An 18975-nucleotide genomic window follows, 5' to 3' on the forward strand; every position below is an offset into this window, starting at 1 on the left:
GTTGCAATGAATCTCTTTGTCGGCATTTTGAATTCCATAACTTATTCCGTTAACTTTTTCACTCACAAAGATAGGTCAGTAGGTTTAGTATATTCTGTTGATTAGTTTGAAGTGGATGACATGGAAAATCTCTGTTATATTCCGTGTTTAACTCTTAATGAGTGTTGCATGATCCTAAAAACAATCAAAATCTTATTATGAGTAAGGAAATTTCTTTGGAAAACTTCTTCGAAAGAAGGAAAATTGATGCAGACGAATAATCAAGCTTTTCGCGTTTGAATAGAACAGTTAACACTTCGACAGGTGTCCCAAGATGTGTCTGTAAATTCAAAGGACATTGGAAACGAATCACCAATATTTTTTCGTTTGTAACTCTTTACCCCTCCAAGGTTTATTTCTGGCTACGCCACTGTCTGTGTCTACCTACATATTACGTGAAATGTAACGTTTGCAAGCGTAGCAATAATTTTCATCATTTACCTATACTGAAAAGTAAGTCGCACCAAACAACTTTGCAACATTTCACTTTTCAAATGAATTACTATTGATTTTTTTTTTTTAAAATCGATAGCAAATACGACAAATCTACAAGAATCCAAAAAGTGTAGTAATTTTTTTTAAACAACCAGTGGTCCACCAAAAAACAGTTCTGTAGGAAATTGCTTTCAAAATAAGCAGATCACATGATGAAAACTTCAAATTGGAACATTTATGCCAAATTTGAGTTGAATATCTTGGGAAGAAAAAAAACAGTTTTCAACACCTGTATCCCAAGAACAAAGCGTTTGAGGCCCCATGTTCATAGGACTTATTTTTTTCTCAAATGAATGAAATTCTTTTATTTTCGTTTGTACCTTGAATTTGGTAATACCCTGTATATGTTTATGAAAGTGATCACGTATGCATATGATGTCCCTGCTGAAGCTGCTTGGAAATCTATAGAGCTCACATGGTTTTTAAAATTAACTAATTGCTGATTCCTAAAGCCTGAATATAATGAATAATATATCCTATATGCAGAATGAAATTCAATTATCGAAATTCGCGAATTACAGGCATTTGGACCTGTTCCTCATAACAACTGCGAACAAATAGCAAAATTGAATTATTCATTTAATTATTTTCACATGAAATTTCATTAGATAAGAGTGTCACATACATTTTTTATGAACTGCTTGCAACAGCAGTATTCTTTTGTTTTTATACGGAGAAACGGTAATGAGAGATATTGTGTAAGAATTAATTCAGTAGAATGAAGAAATCTCATATAAGGAAATATAAATGAACTTGGATCGGTGTTGTTGCTCCATGCAAACAATAAATAATATGAGAAAAACTACTGGCTAAAAAAGCCCAATAAACAATAATCATTACGAAATGATCAACACCTGATCTCTTGTTTATGGTTTATATTTTGTTGATTGATTAAAATGAATGAACTGCTGTCAAATCATTTTTTAAGGCAAATTAATAATCTTCTAATATGTATGTTCAACGTCCTCAAAGTTCAACAGCCTCTACTGGACCTACCGCAAAATAGTTCTTGCGGAAAATTGACCTACTGCATTACACACATCTTCATTTTAAGTGAATTAATGAAGATCCAGTTACCTATCATAACTGAAACAAGAACCTGGCAGGATTGAAACAGTAATATTGGATTAGGAAGCCTTCCAAAATTATCTAGACATCGTTCTATCCTCTTATATGAAATTGGCGCAAAAAACAATTGAAATATTCTCAATGGAAAGTTGGCGTAACTTTTTTCAATTCATTTATAAAAAAATGAAGAAAGAAGAAAGCACTGACGTACGATTAGGAGCTTTTGAGCTCCACTTGCACTCTTGGATACATCATAACTGTATTAGGCCAACTGAAAAGTCCCCGGGCTGAATGTACAGATGGTGGTGCTAGTATTAAATCCATATGATTTTAAGTTGGTACCAACCTTCAAACGATACGTGTCAAAATTTGACAGCAGTCCGACCATTAGTTTGAGAGATATTGCGTTGTGCGTGTAGCTACTTTTGATATTTGAAAAAAGATGGAAAAAAAGAATTTCGTGTGCTGATGAAATACTTCCTTTTGAAGGTAAAAAATACAGTTGAAACAAAATCTTGGAGTGATGAAGAGTTTCCGGGGTCTGCATCAGGAAAATCAACCATCATTGATTGGTATGCTAAGTTTAAACGTGGTGAAATGAGCACCGAAGCCGGCGAACGCAGTGGACGCCCAAAAGAGGCTGTCACCGACGAAAAAATCAAAAAAGTTCACAAAATAATTTTGAATGAACGTAAAGTGAAGTTGATCGAGATAGCAGACAGTGTGAAGATATTATCTGAACGTGTACATTCACGAATATTTGTACATCAGAAAGCTGTGTGCAAAATGGGTGCCGCGCGAGCTCACAATCGATCAAAAGCAACAACGTGTTAATGATTCTGAGCAGTGATTTCTTTGCGTCGATATGTGACAATGAATGAAACATGGCTCCATCATTTCACTGCGGAGTCCAATCGACAGTCAGCTGAGTGGACTGCACACGATGAACCGAATCCAAAGCGATGAAAAACACAACAGCCAGCTGGCAAGGTTATGGCATCAGTATTCTGGAATGCGCAAGGTATAATATTCATTGATTACGTCCAAAAGGGCCAGACCATCAAAAGCGATTATTATATAGCGTTATTGGATCGTTTGAACGATGAAATCGTTAAAAAAACGGCCCCATTTGATGAAAAAAAGGTGCCGTGTCACAAATCAATGAAAACAATGGCAAAATTGCAGGAATTGGGCTTCGAATTGCTTCCGCATCCACCGTATTCGCCAGATCTGGCCCCTAGCGACTTTTTCCTGTTCTCAGACCTCAAAAGAATGCTCGCTGGAATGAAATTTAGCGCCAATGAAAAAGTAAGCGCTGAAACTGAGGCCTACTTTAAAGCGAAAGGCAAATCATACTACAAAAATGGTATCAATAAGTTGGAAGATCGCTATAATCGCTGTATCGCCTTCGAAGGCAACTATAATGAATAATAAAATCGGATTTTGCCAAAAAAATGTGTTCTACTGTGATAAACCGAGGACTGTTCAATTGGCCTGTTATATAGCTAAATGTAAGTTTGAACCCCCTAAACCCCCCCTTGGCTACTCCCTTGCAAGGTAATGATAATTGAAGATATCTCTCACAGTTCAAATTTCATTTCGTCATTGATAGATCAACTATTTCATAACTTTGATTGGCATTGGATTTAATCAAGGAAAATTCATCCACTAATCCAAGAATCAATGCTATCTTATCGGATATTCTGAAAAAAAGATAGTTCTCGAGATAAATGTTATTGCTATATATACCTACATAAATATAATACAAAATTAGGAAAGCACTGATGTGAAGTCAGGAGCTTCTGAGAGTTTATTCATGTGGCAATTGCACTATTGGATACCACATAACTTTATATGGTTTCTAATGGCGCATGGCATATAAATAAAGAAGCGCTCAAAAGATCTTGAGTTCACGTCACTGCATTTCTTTTTTTCGATAATCAGCTTAATTTTCTGTGGTTCTGATAACGCTATAAACAAGAAGTTTAGTACGAAGCTTAAAATTATTATTAATTATCTATTATTTGAAACGAAGTATAATATTAATAAGAATATTCTAAAAGATAGCTAGAAATTATAAACCATTTTCAAAATTATAGTGATATTCATTATTCTTAGTCTATATGTGGAAGCAAAAGTTTTATTGTTTTTTTTATATTATTTCTTACTATTTCAATTCGAAAAATAACTCAGTCGGATTAAAGGTAACTTCAGATAATAGAAAAGTGACTTGAATATTTGATAATGATTTCGGTGTAGTTTCCAAATACTTAATCCTTCAGGAAATAGTAAAAAGCAAACAATTTCCCAATATAACCATAATTCTGATCGAATTCACTTCACCTGTTGACTTATCGGTACTCAAAATATATCCTTTTGATCCCTTAAACATTCTTTCCTTCAGTAAAATTTACATATACTCGAAATTGCAGAGAATTTATCATCGTGTAATCTTATCATCAATATTGTATTCTTATCAAAGCAATTTGTCACAATTACACACAATCGACTACTGATAACGAAGATCACAGGTATACAACAATCTATTATTTCCACTCCATGTCAAATTATCTGAACATTTTCATTCTGGGATAAACAAACTTCTACTCATCACCTATAATAAAAAAATGAGTAATGCACTGACGTAAAGTCAGGAGCTTTTGAGCAATCATCATTAAAATTCTTCAATAACTGCATCCTTAGTTCTACCTGGATTTGTTTAGCTATTCACACAATAGTTGACACAAAGCTTTGAACTACCTATGTCGAATCTGTTGTCACTGGAAAATAATTGTTTTCTTCGATTTCTACTTGAACTTCTTTATACAGAGTGGTCAAGTTTTTAGTGTAATAACTGTGGCATCGGATAGAACAACTCTTTTCATGAAAAAAAAATTTCTATAAATATATATCCTAACAAGCTTCGTTTTGGAGATACAGGGTGTTAAAATTTGAAAAAATCAGTTTTTACTTATAACTCTAGTATTATTATATTCATTGTTTTAATATCCAAGAATTGAAATATTGGTAATGTTTCGAATTAAATAAGTGTCTCATCCAGTGGCGTGGATATAGGGGGTGCGATTATCTTTTTCTTATTCAAAATCTACACTACTGCCTTTTTCTCGAAAAGATTGTTTCATTTCTGAAATCAACAGAGCTGTATTAAAAAAAAGGCTTATGAATTATTTCCATAGAATATACCATTTTCGAGATAATTGAGTAATGAGTATGATGAAATGAAGATCTGTGTTCAGAGAACGAGCGCTCAATACGCTCTATTAGTGTGACGTCACACACCGCCATTTTTGGTTGTCCTTTCAGTGTTCGGAATCCAAACAAATACATTGTCATTCAAATTAGTACGGTGTCGTTGAAGGAATTGGCTTATTTTCATAAATAGGAGTATTTGAGGAACGATTTGAGTATTAATTGATAGACAGAAGGAACGAGGTTAATACCAGTAAGTTTGAATCCTGTATCATTCCCCAGATTTTGTATAAAGACGTGATTATTAATTGAACTTCAAGTTCGAACTTACTGCCATTAATCTGGTGCCTTCTGTCTATCAATTAATAGTAAAATCGTTCTTAAATAATCTTATTCATCAAAATAAGCCAATTTCTTCAACGACAACGTACTAATTTGAATGACAATTTGTTTGTTTAGATTCCGAACACTGACAGGAGAACTAAAATGGCGGTGTGTGACGTCATCACTACTAGAGCGTATTAAGAGTTTCACTTTTCATTATTGCAGTTGAGTCACTTCGGGTTGTGGTAGTTATTAATTGAACTTTTACAGGGTGCGCCAGAAAGAAGAGACACTTCTCAAATTATGAGTATTCCCCCCTATTGGGACCACAGCTGTGTGGCAGTTACTGTTAGGTTCGTGACGTTTTAGCATTTTTTTTACCAGTTGAATTTCGTGACAAGTTCAATACCCATAGAAATCACCCAGGCGAAACACCATTCTTTTCAAATGATTAGATTGGACAAAGTGATGAGAAATTCGTCGTCAATATAATTGAGTATCCTCATAAATACGATATCTATATATTTCGAAGAAAAAACCTAGACTCGTTTTATTGTGAAAAATACCAATTCGATCACATATAAACTTAAGTTTTATATACAATTTCACTAGAATCTAGATCTTCATTTTCAAAAATAATACGCTAAATTAATTTGAAGTTTTGTACGATAAGACATCAAAGGAATAAGTTGAATGAAATTCAACTATTTTCACGTGGAAAGAAAATATTCCATATTGATTTGATTCTGGCATGGAGTATAACACTTATATTAGGTAGATAAATATATTTTCTTCTGAATTTGGCTGGTAATAAAAACAGCGAACAAAATCGAAAAAAAAAAGAAAAATCAGTCTTTCTATACAATACCGTTGAAGGACTGTCCATTTCTTCAGGAATATTGTCCGAAAATTGCATTCAATGTTGGAAAATTCTCATATAATGTAATTAAGATGTCTAGAACATCTTAAATTAGTTTTCGAATTTCTATGTTCCATAATTAGGTAATGTTTCGACTTGTATGATATGTTGTTGGTCATAGACATCGAAATCATTCTTGTTAGTTTTCTGTTAGAAATTATGACATGATTCTGTTAATAAGCCATCAAGTTTATTCAACAATTTTATGATCCATCCAACCGTTCATTGTTGGATAAACATTTACAATGTTATGCTTGAGACAACGCTAAAGACTAAGTACTGCAACTTTAGATAGCACCTAAATGGCTTCATCGGGTTATCAACAGAAAACTGGGAATGGCTTCTAAATATCAAACACATAGTAATCGTTCAATTTATTAATGAAAGGTGAATCTAAATTAATTTTCATAAAAGCAGCTGCTAACTTAATAGCCATAATCATGCTTGGCCCCTAGACCAACCCTATAATGAACTAGAATGTTGTGATTATAGAAAAAGACCAAGAAACCGTTTACCGCGCTTAATTTATTGTGCATTCATTTATGATCATATCAACATGAAAAAATCAAGATCAAGGCTTTTAGCACTCGTCATTCATAGGCTTATTTCGTCCTTGGGAACCATAGAATTGCATGTTTATATATGGATGTGTCATGTGATTTATTATGATTTCATCGTAGTCGATTAGTTTTTAAAGATGAAAAGTGATCCCCACCTGAAATTTGGTATGATTTGAGTGAAAAAATAAATTTCAATCTTGTCGGGTCTGTTGTTAAGAAAATAGTGGTCAACTTTTGCGATATAACCCATGTAAATTTCTGGAGACATAATTAAGATGTCTAGAAACACTGGTGTTCCCACTCAAGTTCGATATTACAACTGTAAATCTATAGACCTTGGTTCCCAATCACGCTTGAAAATGTTCAAGATAAAAATGGCGACTTTTAAAGGGACTAGCCTTCTTGGATTTCAAGGATATTCTCGCTACTTCACCGCTGTCGTTTCCATGGAAATATGAATCTCTCATTAATAAGACAGTATTTTCTAATGACATGAGTTCAGGTTTTTAACTGTCGTATTAATGGAAAAATGCCCTTTTTGTAAAAAGCGCCACCTAGTTCTGGTGTTCTGTGATAAGCATAAAATTTTTCAGAAAGCTTGAAATTGGTATTCATATCTAAAATCATCAGAATAACAAAAAAATATATTTATGGAACAACTAGATGGATTTTGCAGTGATGTAGGGACCATATAGTATAAGGAATTCCTTGTTATACTATGGATGTAACTAGCGCTTCAACCACTCGATATATACTACTTGAACGTACCTAATCTCCGAAGAATGTAATGAAATATGTATTCTCTGAGAGAATAAGATAATCTGTTTCAATCTGATTAACATATAGGATCCAAGGTGTATGAAGTTGTGGATTCCCTTATTAATGAGGAAAAATTTAACTGCTACTTTGCCACTATTGCAGAGAGACTAAATACGCAGAAAACCGATCCAGGAAGTTGTGACACCCTTTTGAAGAACAAAAAGGTGAATAGTATGAAATCCTGTTTCCTGTTGCCAACAACGAAAGATGAAGTTATGAGAACGGTTTCGGAGTTTAAGAACAAACCCTCAAAAGATATTTATGGCTTTTCGGTGAGATTACTCAAGGAGACGATTGACTATCTGGTGGACCCACTCACACATCTGATGAATGCTTGTCTTGAGCAAGGATATTTCCCGGATGAATGGAAACTGGCAAGGGTATTACCTGTGCATAAGAAGGGAGAAAAAAATCTATATGAAAATTATAGGCCCATATCTATACTGCCAGCCATTTCAAAGGTTCTCGAGTCCCTAATCAAAACAAGATTGCTCTCGTTCTTGGAGGGGAGCATGTTGCTTTCAGGTCAGCAACATGGCTTTAGGAAGGGAAGATCTACGATAACGGCCATGATTCAGATGACAGAGTTCATTATGGACGCACTAGACAGCACAGATGAAGTGATGTTAACCTGCATAGATTTGAGTAAGGCATTCGATTGCGTGGAACACCAAAAACTCTTATCCAAGTTGGAGTATGTTGGGGTCCGAGGGCCAGCTCTTGGTCTGATAAAATCCTACTTGCACGATCGTTACCAAATAGTGGACCTTGATGGAAAAACATCTTCAAAATGCAGAGTCACCCAAGGAGTTCCCCAGGGATCGGTGCTTGGACCAATTTTATTTGCCCTTTACATCGATGACTTGGTGCATAATGTTGTGGTGGATGACGTAGTGCTCTTTGCGGATGATGTCTCCTTTCTAAATAGAGATAAAGTGGAAAGTTTACTTCAGGCAAAATCTAAAAAGTCCATAGATGATGCTGTTGGGTGGTTCATAAACAACAGTATGAGTGTGAATGCTGATAAAACGAAGGAGCTCGTAATTACAACCAAACGATGGAACAAAGATAGTATATCCCTTCTTGGATTATCAATCAGCGGAAACCTAGGTTGGGATCAGCATGTAAACGAATTGTCTGGCAAACTTTCGACAGCACTCTTCGCAATTAGAAATATAAAGAACTTTCTCACAGAAAAAGAAGCCCTGATTGTGTACCATGCTCAATTCCACGGACGGATGACCTATGGCATCATTCTTTGGGGGGCGTCCTCGGAAGCGGGAAGGATATTCCTGAAACAGAAAAAGGCTATCAGAATAGTAGCAGGGGAAGGTCGGATGACAAGCTGTAGACCACTTTTTAAAAAATATGGTATACTTACTGTTCCGTGCTGTTACATCATGGAGTGCCTCTTATATGTGCATGGGAGCGGAAACAGGTTCCAGAAACACTTGAGCGTTCACGGTCACAACACGCGTTTCAAGGACAAATATGTACCTTCTTTACATAGACTGGAGAAAACGAGAAACATGCACATATATAACAGCCTAAAACTCTATAACAAACTACCGGATAGCCTGACATCACTACATTATAATGCCTTCAAGAAAAAAATAAAGAGCTTGCTTAAAGAAAATGTATTCTACTCGATGGATGAGTTTCTGTCCCATAAATTCTAGTCATTCCTATGAAAAATTGTGTATTTTGCCGTTGATTATATCGTACTGTGAAATTTGTAACGTGTGAACATGTATTTATATTTATTATATACATTTATTTTGACAGCATCTGTAAATACTTGAGATGAATATATATCTATCTATCTATCTATCTAATATAATCAAGAATTTATCTCGTTCAAAAAGCATGAACTGGTAGTGTATGACCTATTTGAAACTAGGTGATAAAATGAGACGAAATTATATGGTTGTTAAACAAAAATTAAGATTAACATCCTGAACACACAAGTGAGAAATAATTAAAAAGTATTTACTGTTCATGTACAGGTTCATGTTCAAACATTTTGATATGCACCACATATACACCTAAATTAGTTAACTCAGGTAACAGTATAGGCAATTGGGATGAAAATTGAGTAACTACTGAGGCTGTTAGTGAAAAATTTAGCTATCGAATAAAAAATATGAAAATTCTGTATTAAATATTACTTGTAGTAGCTACCTTGTTATTCAGAGCTCAAAGGGTATGTTGAAAATTTGCAATAAAAACCCGGCTAGAAAAAATACTAGAAGCTTGACTACATACAAAACATGAAATTTTATTACCCCATGGTTAACATTACGACAAAGTCCTATACTTAGTCCTATAGCCTATTTGGTTTTTTTATTTGATATGATCGAAGAAGTAATAAATAATACGAGAACTAAGAATAAATTTCAAATATAAATGAATGACAGAAATCAGCCTAATATTGTTTAGACATCCTTTCCACGCACGATAATTTTCTCATAGATAAAATGCAATAATTTCACACGACAGAAAAATAAATTATTCAGTTTATCAATTAAAACTTTCTTTTCTTGGTTCTTGTTACTTCTCAGAGAGATATTCAGAAAGATATTATCAGAAATAAATCAGCGATAATCAGCATGTAAATGTAATATACTCTTTTAAATGATAAGGATCAGTGAACTCTTTATAAATTGAATTTCAAAGATCATTACTGAAACTGATGAATGGAGCAATTCTGAATATGCATGAATCTTAAGTGTTTTATAATTTACTTCTTCGAAAAAGGTTGCAAACTTTCTGATTGTAGTAATAAATTATGTCAAAGTTTACAGTTTTCATTCAGGTAAAGCTTTGAAAGATTATTATAAACACAAACATCGTCCAAATTTTTATTTAAACATCGTTCAAATACTCAGAATTTCATTCTCTATTATGATACCATGTATTATGTCAACGACTACAATCTGGAATGAGGGGAATCTTCTATTTTTAGACAAAACTTTCGATTTTCTTTGCCATTCGTTCTAATATTTGAGACCTTCACCCTGTCTGAGGATCCGACAATGACTTCTAATGAAGTTGAAGGCGAGTTTAGAACAGTGTTGCCATTTCCGCTGATTTTCCATATATGATATTGTGGTTGTATGTACAGTCCATTCAGGAATTATTGACATCGAAGTAGGCCATGAACGTCTAGTCGCGGCTTTATTTCTGGTTACAAAAATATCACTAAAAATTGCTATGGTTCATCATAGAAATAACCAGTTTAAATTATTTTCATCATTTTCGTATCCGAAAGATCCTGAATTTTCGAAATTACGATTATTACGAAGGGGCGCATACAGTCATGATTTCATAAATTGAAATTCAGATTATATAGTGAAATGCTATCTCATTTCAAGGAAATCCAATGAAGAGATATCTATTCATTTAAGAGTCGCCCATGAAAGATCCCATTGGAGTTCATTAAAATATGCATATTCCTTTTCACCAAAGGCTCTTAAAAAATTATTGCATTACTGATGGACACTGGATACCAACCTGCTTGCAAAATTCTTATCAAATAACTCTTATGGATCATTTTAACTGTGTTGTCTAAGATGGTGAAGAAAACAGAAAAAACTGGTTGATAAATTTAAATAGTGTAGCTTAGTGAATGGAAGAGCAATATCATAATAATACAGAAATAAAATTCGAAGAATCCATTTAGTATATGAAAAATTTTGACATCACAGTTGTACTGTTACTTTCAAAATTGGAACCAATTTATCAGCCGATGTGTAAATTACTTTCTAAATTCACTATTTATTGAAACTGTTCATGACATGAATGATTGATTAAACTTGTATGAAAAATATAGGTACTATTTGTACTCGAGTTTTCTGTTTTTTATTGAAATGCTTTTATACTAGTTTCTATTAAATCACCTAAATTATTTTGCCCATAACAGCTTTAACCCACTCACTGAAAGCATTTTTGCATTAAATTATTTTTAATTTGTGAATTTTAAAATTTTATTGCATTCTATTATTATCTTCAAGTTGGTAAGAGGTGAAGAAATTCTTGAAGTTACTCTTCTGGATATATTTTACTCAGTAAAAATTCTTTAAAGCAATTGGAATTTATTAGATTTTTGGATTACTCATTGAAGAACAAAAAACAGATATAACAATACTTAATTTCAATATAGAATATAAATAAACTATAGATGCAATGCCAAGACTTTGTTTAGCAATCCAATTATAAAATAATTCTCTCTTCATGGATTTATATAATCCTCATGATCACCACTGTCGAAACAAAACATCCAGTTAAAAATCCAAATATCCAGCATTCAAAATAGTGCTCCTTCTACTTTTACCCTTGAATATACTTGAAGAACATTTTGTTTTCTTTCTAGAGCCCACTGTTGAATAATGCTGGCATTTTCAAATAACCAATTTTCCTCCAGATAAATGAATTTCACATTTTGTTGCAAATATTCTCTGTATTCACCATAAAACTGATTTGAACTTGTAACCAATTGAATTTATGTAATGTTGTCTTTGATTGATCAAAATCCAGATGCTTTTTGGTCAAATTTCATCCAGGCTGATATATTGGTTGCTTTTGGCTCGGCTTTTGGTAACAATCAAATCATTCAATGATTCTTTGAAGGTGAAATCGTATTGCACAGGCTTCTTCCACTAATAATCCAGGTTGTAATGACTTGCCTTCTTCTTTTTTCAAACACTACTGTGAGAAATACTCAAATAAACTAATCAATGTGTGTTTGAAATTGATACAACTTTTAAGTTTCAAAGTTTCTTCGATCAAATCCAATAACACAAACTGAAATCTAACCTCCTGTCAATGACATTTCCAATGCCAACCCGAAATCTGCAATTCAAAATGTTACTGAATGAGCCAGTACCAACTTAATTTCGATTTTTCAAAGCCACCCGGGATGTCAATAATTCCTGAATGGACTGTAGGTATGTATATAAATAGTAATTACTATATTGTAACAATAGTTCCCAATAGTTTGTTGTACAAAACGCATAAAAGGTTTAACAGATATAAAAACAGAAAATTTTACTCACAATGAATCGAACAGTTATCGAAGACTAATTATGCATTTCCATTAGTACTCGCTAAATTCACAATATTTTTCAGTAGTCTTGAAAATGTTTCGAACGTATACAAAGCGTTTTTAGAAAACTGTTGATGTTTTCCTCCACAATGAGGTTGATAAATATTAATCAATTGTTATGCTCGGATGTTAGGATAACATTCATTCGATGATATCCTCAGAGTAATAAACATAGAAAGAGGGAGCATATGAAATTTTCAGTAAGCAAATTTTGTCCCCAACATGAACTATCAAATTTGACATGAAGCGCGCGGAAATGAAAACATATCAGTGATACGATATTTCACTCAATTCGCGAGTTTCTCCACAAAGAACGCACTTCTTATGTCCCTTAGTGAATCAAAGTTTCATATTAACTCAAAATATATTGAAATAATTACCCAAATATATCAGGAATTCAGAAAACAAAGTTCAAGCGCGCCAAACGACGTGATATAACCGATGACACTAGGAGAGAAAAGTTGCCAAACCTTGGATTTCAGCAGGTAGATATAGAAAATAGGTAATAAAATTCTGCTTATTATAAATTCGACAATTAGGAAAAATAACGGATTCCAAATATTCAAATTTGCATATTTAATCGGGAATCACTCAAATAAATATATTTCATTCAATATAATACACATTCATAATGATATAGTAAAATTGTGGATTTGAAAATATATCACAATCCGACAACGTAATCTAACCGTGTTGGAGACATGTAAAAATTGCAATACCGCCTCTATTTACGTTTATTACTCTATGATGATATCCCAAAACAAAATAGCTAACAGTTTTCAAAAATATCATCGAATGAATGATATCCTAGCGATGATAAATATTAATCAATTGTTGCTACTGAAACTGAAAAAAGATTTTCCGTTAAGAATCTGGTTCTATTGCCTCTTTGGCATGATAGAATGGAGGAACTGTTACGTTGATTGGCGACAACTGACTAGAAGTCTCGCTAGAGCTAGAAGCTATTAAAGTAGTAAAATGTAATGATGTGCCTCTGGACGATATCCGCTAACCGAAGTTTCTTTTGAAAACAGTAAACTGCAGAAATACTTCTTTAAGAAACACGGTCAACAAAAAGATGCTTCCGAACTCCTTGTTGATATTTAATCTTGGAATTGAAGACAATTTCTATAATTCAGAATGCCTATTCAGAAGAATCCAGTGTTATACTGAAAAATAATAGCCCCAAGATATATCAAAGGTGATTCCATGATAATTTCTTTTTCAGTAGACCACTGGTATCTAGTTTAGGAAAATGTAAAAAGAAACTTCCGTCCAGTACTACACTCATTGTTTTGTTGTAGAATTGTAGATTTATCTCTCTGCTACCGATTTCGAAAAAAAAAATTCAAACAATTCTCTAGTAATTCTCAGGAAAACCCAAATTTTTATAAATATCTAGTTAGTAAGATGTGATGAATGAATTAATTATAAGTTTTGATACTTAATTACTCAAGTGAATAAAGCGAAGATAAATAATGCTTCCATAAACCGTTATAATCATAACAAAAAAGTAGGACTACAAGAAACACCCTGTATCTCGAAAACAATGCATTTGCGGGGACTTTTTTCTAAAAATTAACCAAGGAATCTCCCATTTTCCTTTGTGCCTTCAATTTGGGAACACCCTGTATAATAGCCTATCTACATTGAAAGGAAAAAATCGAACAATGCAAGTATGAAATAATTATTTTCATATGCTTTTTCGTTGGCTCAAAATGTTTCCAAAAAAGTGATAAATGACATTCTGTTGGAAGTACCTATCATATTTTCATAGTATGTCACAGACGATTTGTTTGGGTAATTATGTAGATGTCTTCAGGAGACTGAATTAAGTAGGTATATTGAAGTAAAAATTTACATAAATAAGAGTTTGGAAAAACGCAAAAGCCCCTGATTTTCAAATTGTAGATTTTCCAAATTTTTTGGTACCTATCGATATATACCTGGTCAGTATTAAAAATAAGTTGATAATGAAATATTAATCATACTATTCTAAGGGTTGCTATACATACTAGAATGAAAGCAAATCTCAGTTTGAAAAGTTTTCTTAATTGCTTAAATCGTTAAATATAGGTACATTTCCTCATATATTTTCATTTTGTCGTTCACAAACCCACTTCTTTGATCATCATAAGATTACATTTAATGGTAAAATTGTGAGAATAACCGTTGGCTGAATAACAATCGAATTTCATCACAAAACTGATGAATGATAAATTTGAATGAATTCTCACGAGCTGATCTTTAATAGATAGCTGATAGCTTTCAAACTTGAAACGTTATATTCATCATGATATTGAATACGTGAAAATGCCTGCTCTAGTTGCTAGTTTTTCGATGTCACTTTACATTTGAGATGTAGATATGTACTCGAAAATTTTTAAGAATAAATTCGAATTGCGATAATTACCATACGTTATAGTGTCACCTCTAACTCGTGGTAAAGTTTACCAGACACGAATCAGACAATTATATCTATTAATTACATTTTCGCAACTGGTAGATTTGCAAATCATGGCAACAGGGTACAATTACCTTCATCTCGAGATGAAAAATTTACTTAGTAATGAATCATAATTCGTAAATTAATAGAATTATTCTCGCAAAAACGAAGAGAAATATTATAAGTAGGTAACTACCTACTTCATGTTCATCTAATAAGTGTATACATAGGAAGACAAATAGAAGTAAGTATATCTAGGTACTTTTTCGGTTTTAAAAGTCTTCGATATAATTCATAGGTAGTATATAGAAAGGTTCATATTAAATACATATAATTATCCAACAAACCTGTCTGTTCTATCAGCCTACTCCACTTGTGTCTAAGAAAACCCTCAAAAAACAAGGAACAAACAAAACAACCACCTGTTGTCAACTGCTGCCGGACTCAGCATAAACGTCAGGATTTTATCTCCCGAAATAGTGCACCTGTCAACCACACACAACAAACGAACCGGTAAAACTCCACTGAGGGAACAAAATCACCTTTTTGGTCGATCTCAATCAACTGCTATCATCGCCGCTCGTTCGGCATTCTACGGCAAACAGAACCGCTAATTCCCAGTTGTGGAACTCACGAAAGTGCAGTTGTGGCAGTTCAACCTTAGAAGTATTATTTCATGAGCTGTGTTGCCGTTTATTAGGAAGTTACCCGAGTAAAAAATGAAGAAATCAGCTTTTGCGCGATGTTTCAAAACCTTATTATATTTCGCATGAAAGTTTTTTCTTCAATAAATTTAATTCTTCTGTGTTCTTCTGAACACAAATCCGAATTCGAAACTTCCTAGTCCATAACCAGTGGTGGATCAGCGCATTAGCGTAGTTCGGACGCCTGAAGAACAGGAGGGCGTAAAAAACCTATGCATTTCACTAAAATCAGGTGAAAATGTGCATAGCAAATAATTCTGATTTATTATTGCGCTAATATTGCGGACTAAACAAGAGCTCCATGGACAGTAATAAAAAAAAACCCTCCAAATTTTACACTATCGTTTATATCGAAAATAAATGAGGATTATTATATACAGGGTTAGAACTATTTAGAGGGGCACTACAGGGATATTGAAAACCGTTAGATATACAAGGTAGCTTAAATTACAAAAAAGTTGCGTTATTTAGGGATTAGTGTGTTGGTGTTAACAGATCCAAAATATCTCCAATGGTTCCCGAGATATCTCGAAAAAACTGATAGATAACTTTCAGATTTCTTTGTTTCAGAAATTGGGTCAAATTAAATGTTTGCTGATCTTGTAATTATTTTAGCCTTAGTATGTCAAATTTTAAGGGAGCCCTTTCCTTTGTGGGAACATTCCCACAATTTCCCCCTGGATCTGCGCTTAATTGTTATATTTCCACTTTTCATTTTTAAAAATCACGCTACGCAGTAGCTTCTTCAGATTTAACTCTTTCAATAACTGAACATCTATTATGTATGCTATGCATGAACATATAGAAAAATGCCAGAATTTTGGGGTAAAAAATATCGTGGAAATACATGTTTTCAACTTCATATTTATGTGATCCTAAGTTTTCGAAAAATTATGATCATATAGTTCACATAAACATATATCCTAACAAGCTTCGTTTTCGAGATATAGGGTGTTGAGGTTTGAAAAAAAATGAGTTTTTTCTTATAATTCTAGTATTATTACATGTATCCATTTATTACAAATCATTCAGGGCTTAGATGATCCTTTTCCTATTGAAAATCCACACCACTGTCTTTTTCCGAGAAAATTATTTCATTTCTGAAATCAAAGGTGCTTCACTAAAAAAAAAGCTCATGAATTTTTTTCATAGAATGTACCATTTTCGAGATAATCGAGTACAAAGTAAACACTATCCACGAAAACAAACTAAAGGTATAATAGGTAATTGACCGTCCAATGATTTTCTAAGATATCTTACAAAGTTGTTAAGTACCAAGTTAGGTACCTAATTGTTTCTATTAAAAGCAGGTACGTCACCTAAAATATGATAATCTTCAAATAGAAAACTAATTGAAGACAACTATAAATAAAAGATATTTATTATTGCGAACACGAACAACCAACAGTCATGTAAAATCATCGGGTTGAGATTACAAGTTTCGTGTTCAGTAGAATCTAAAAATTCTAAATTCTCTTGACTCCAGGGCCTGAAGCAAAGAATTTTTCGGCGCCCCTGCTGAAAAAGCATCAATAAGAACATGGATAAAATATGATGAAATATGAAAAGGCGGTCAGCAAACTGGAACGAATTGCCCCCCTCAAATAGAGGTGTCCCTATTTAGCTAGAGAATATGATCAATGAATTTTGGTGACAAATTGAATAATCACTTTCTCAAGAATTTTGATCACAATCTACTTAACAATAAAATTAAAAACATAATACTGATGACTACAATATAATACTTTTTGAAAAGCCTGCCTAGCTCTTATTCTTTTTGACATGTTTCACGTTAAATGAGAAAATAATGAAAGGTACTATAATGAGATTTAAAGGGATTTTCTCGAAATTCATTAGAGAAAGTATAAGTACCTTACCCTTATGTACCTTACCCTTACTTTCACATTAGTCATGTCAATTATAATAGATAACTATTATGACTTAGTACCTGTGGTATAATGTATAAATATAGATGTAAATCCTAAAGTTAACTACTAATATTTTGTTTCTGAAACACACAACATCGTCGCCAAAAGTTCTTCAGTTTTTTTGAAAATAATTGTGAAAATTGTGAAGATATCCATTAGAAATGGCGAATAACAATAATGATGAGACAAATGAATCTCAGTTGACACGCCAAATCAAATCGTTTATACGAAAGAAGAATGAAAGAATATCTAATTTAGCTGATAAAACAGTGAACGAACTTGCTAAAATAAAAAATCCAGAGTATGGCGATCTTAGAAAATATATCCTCAAAATCCAATTTTTGCAGAACTGGGAGAGACATGCGGAAGGAATCAACTTTTATGAAGAATTTCAATGCAACGTCGAAGATATTGAAGAATAAACTCAGCTTACTCAATTTGTGAATAGTGTATATTATATTTTTCGTATTTATTTTATGTACATATGTCTTTGTTACAAAACCACAGGTAAATTTCAATATGAAAATGTTAACAACATGGAATGCCAACCCGTATAAGAATACATTTTTTCATATTTGTTCACAATGTATATTATATTTTTTGTATATATTTTATGAACTTACACATATATGATGTAAATAATAAATATAAAATTATTGTAATTTTTATTTTGTTTTCTTCTTACAAAACCTAAAGTGAATTTTTATTTAATATATGGAATACCAATTGCATCTAAAAATAAATGATTTCATATTCGTTCTTATCTCCTATACGCGTAATTTATTAATTTGTTTCTTATGAAAACCTTAGTTAAATTTCGATGTCAAAATGATGAAATAGAACACGAATCCCATTTAAGAATAAATAGTTTAATCTTTGTTCGTATATTGGAGAAGACACTTTGGTCGTTAAGCATGATAAAAATCAAAACTTAAAAATGAAATCGGAATTGAGTATAAAGCTGTATAAAAGAAGTAAATGTAGGTATATTGAGGAATCATTTGTACAAAAGCGGATAGATATCTCATTTTAATTATCAATAAATCTTAGAGGCCACAATTTTAGAACAAGGCAAAGTGAATCGCTCTTGAATACTGTAATAGGTACCAGAATTTTTATAGTTTAAATTTTGAAATGAGAAGGAAAAATGCAAAAATCCATAGCTTCCCTTCGAAAATTGAAAAATTATTTATGGGTATTATAAAGGAAATAAATTAAAAATTTTGAAAAAGGGATATTCCACTATATTATACTCCTCCATTTTTTGGAATATCCATTAGAAAATATTCAATTATACCCAAAACAAAGTGAAAATATACTATGCCTAAGGTCCATTTACTTGCATAATAAGTTTGTGCT

The 18975-nt window shown here is 32.7% G+C and overlaps 1 protein-coding gene across 3 annotated transcripts in view; it reads right to left on the reverse strand.

The window, feature by feature from the left end:
- Window positions 1–15616, reverse strand: part of LOC123676167 (myosin heavy chain 95F) — a 35441-nt gene extending 19825 nt beyond the window's left edge. For all 3 annotated transcript variants that reach the window (XM_045611898.1, XM_045611897.1, XM_045611896.1), the window contains exon 1: window positions 15332–15616. The gene's annotated coding sequence lies outside the window, so the exon portion shown is untranslated. The remainder of the gene's footprint in view (window positions 1–15331) is intronic.
- Window positions 15617–18975: the final 3359 nt, after the last annotated feature.

Source organism: Harmonia axyridis, chromosome 3 (genome assembly GCF_914767665.1).
Source record: "Harmonia axyridis chromosome 3, icHarAxyr1.1, whole genome shotgun sequence".
NCBI lineage: Eukaryota > Metazoa > Arthropoda > Insecta > Coleoptera > Coccinellidae > Harmonia > Harmonia axyridis.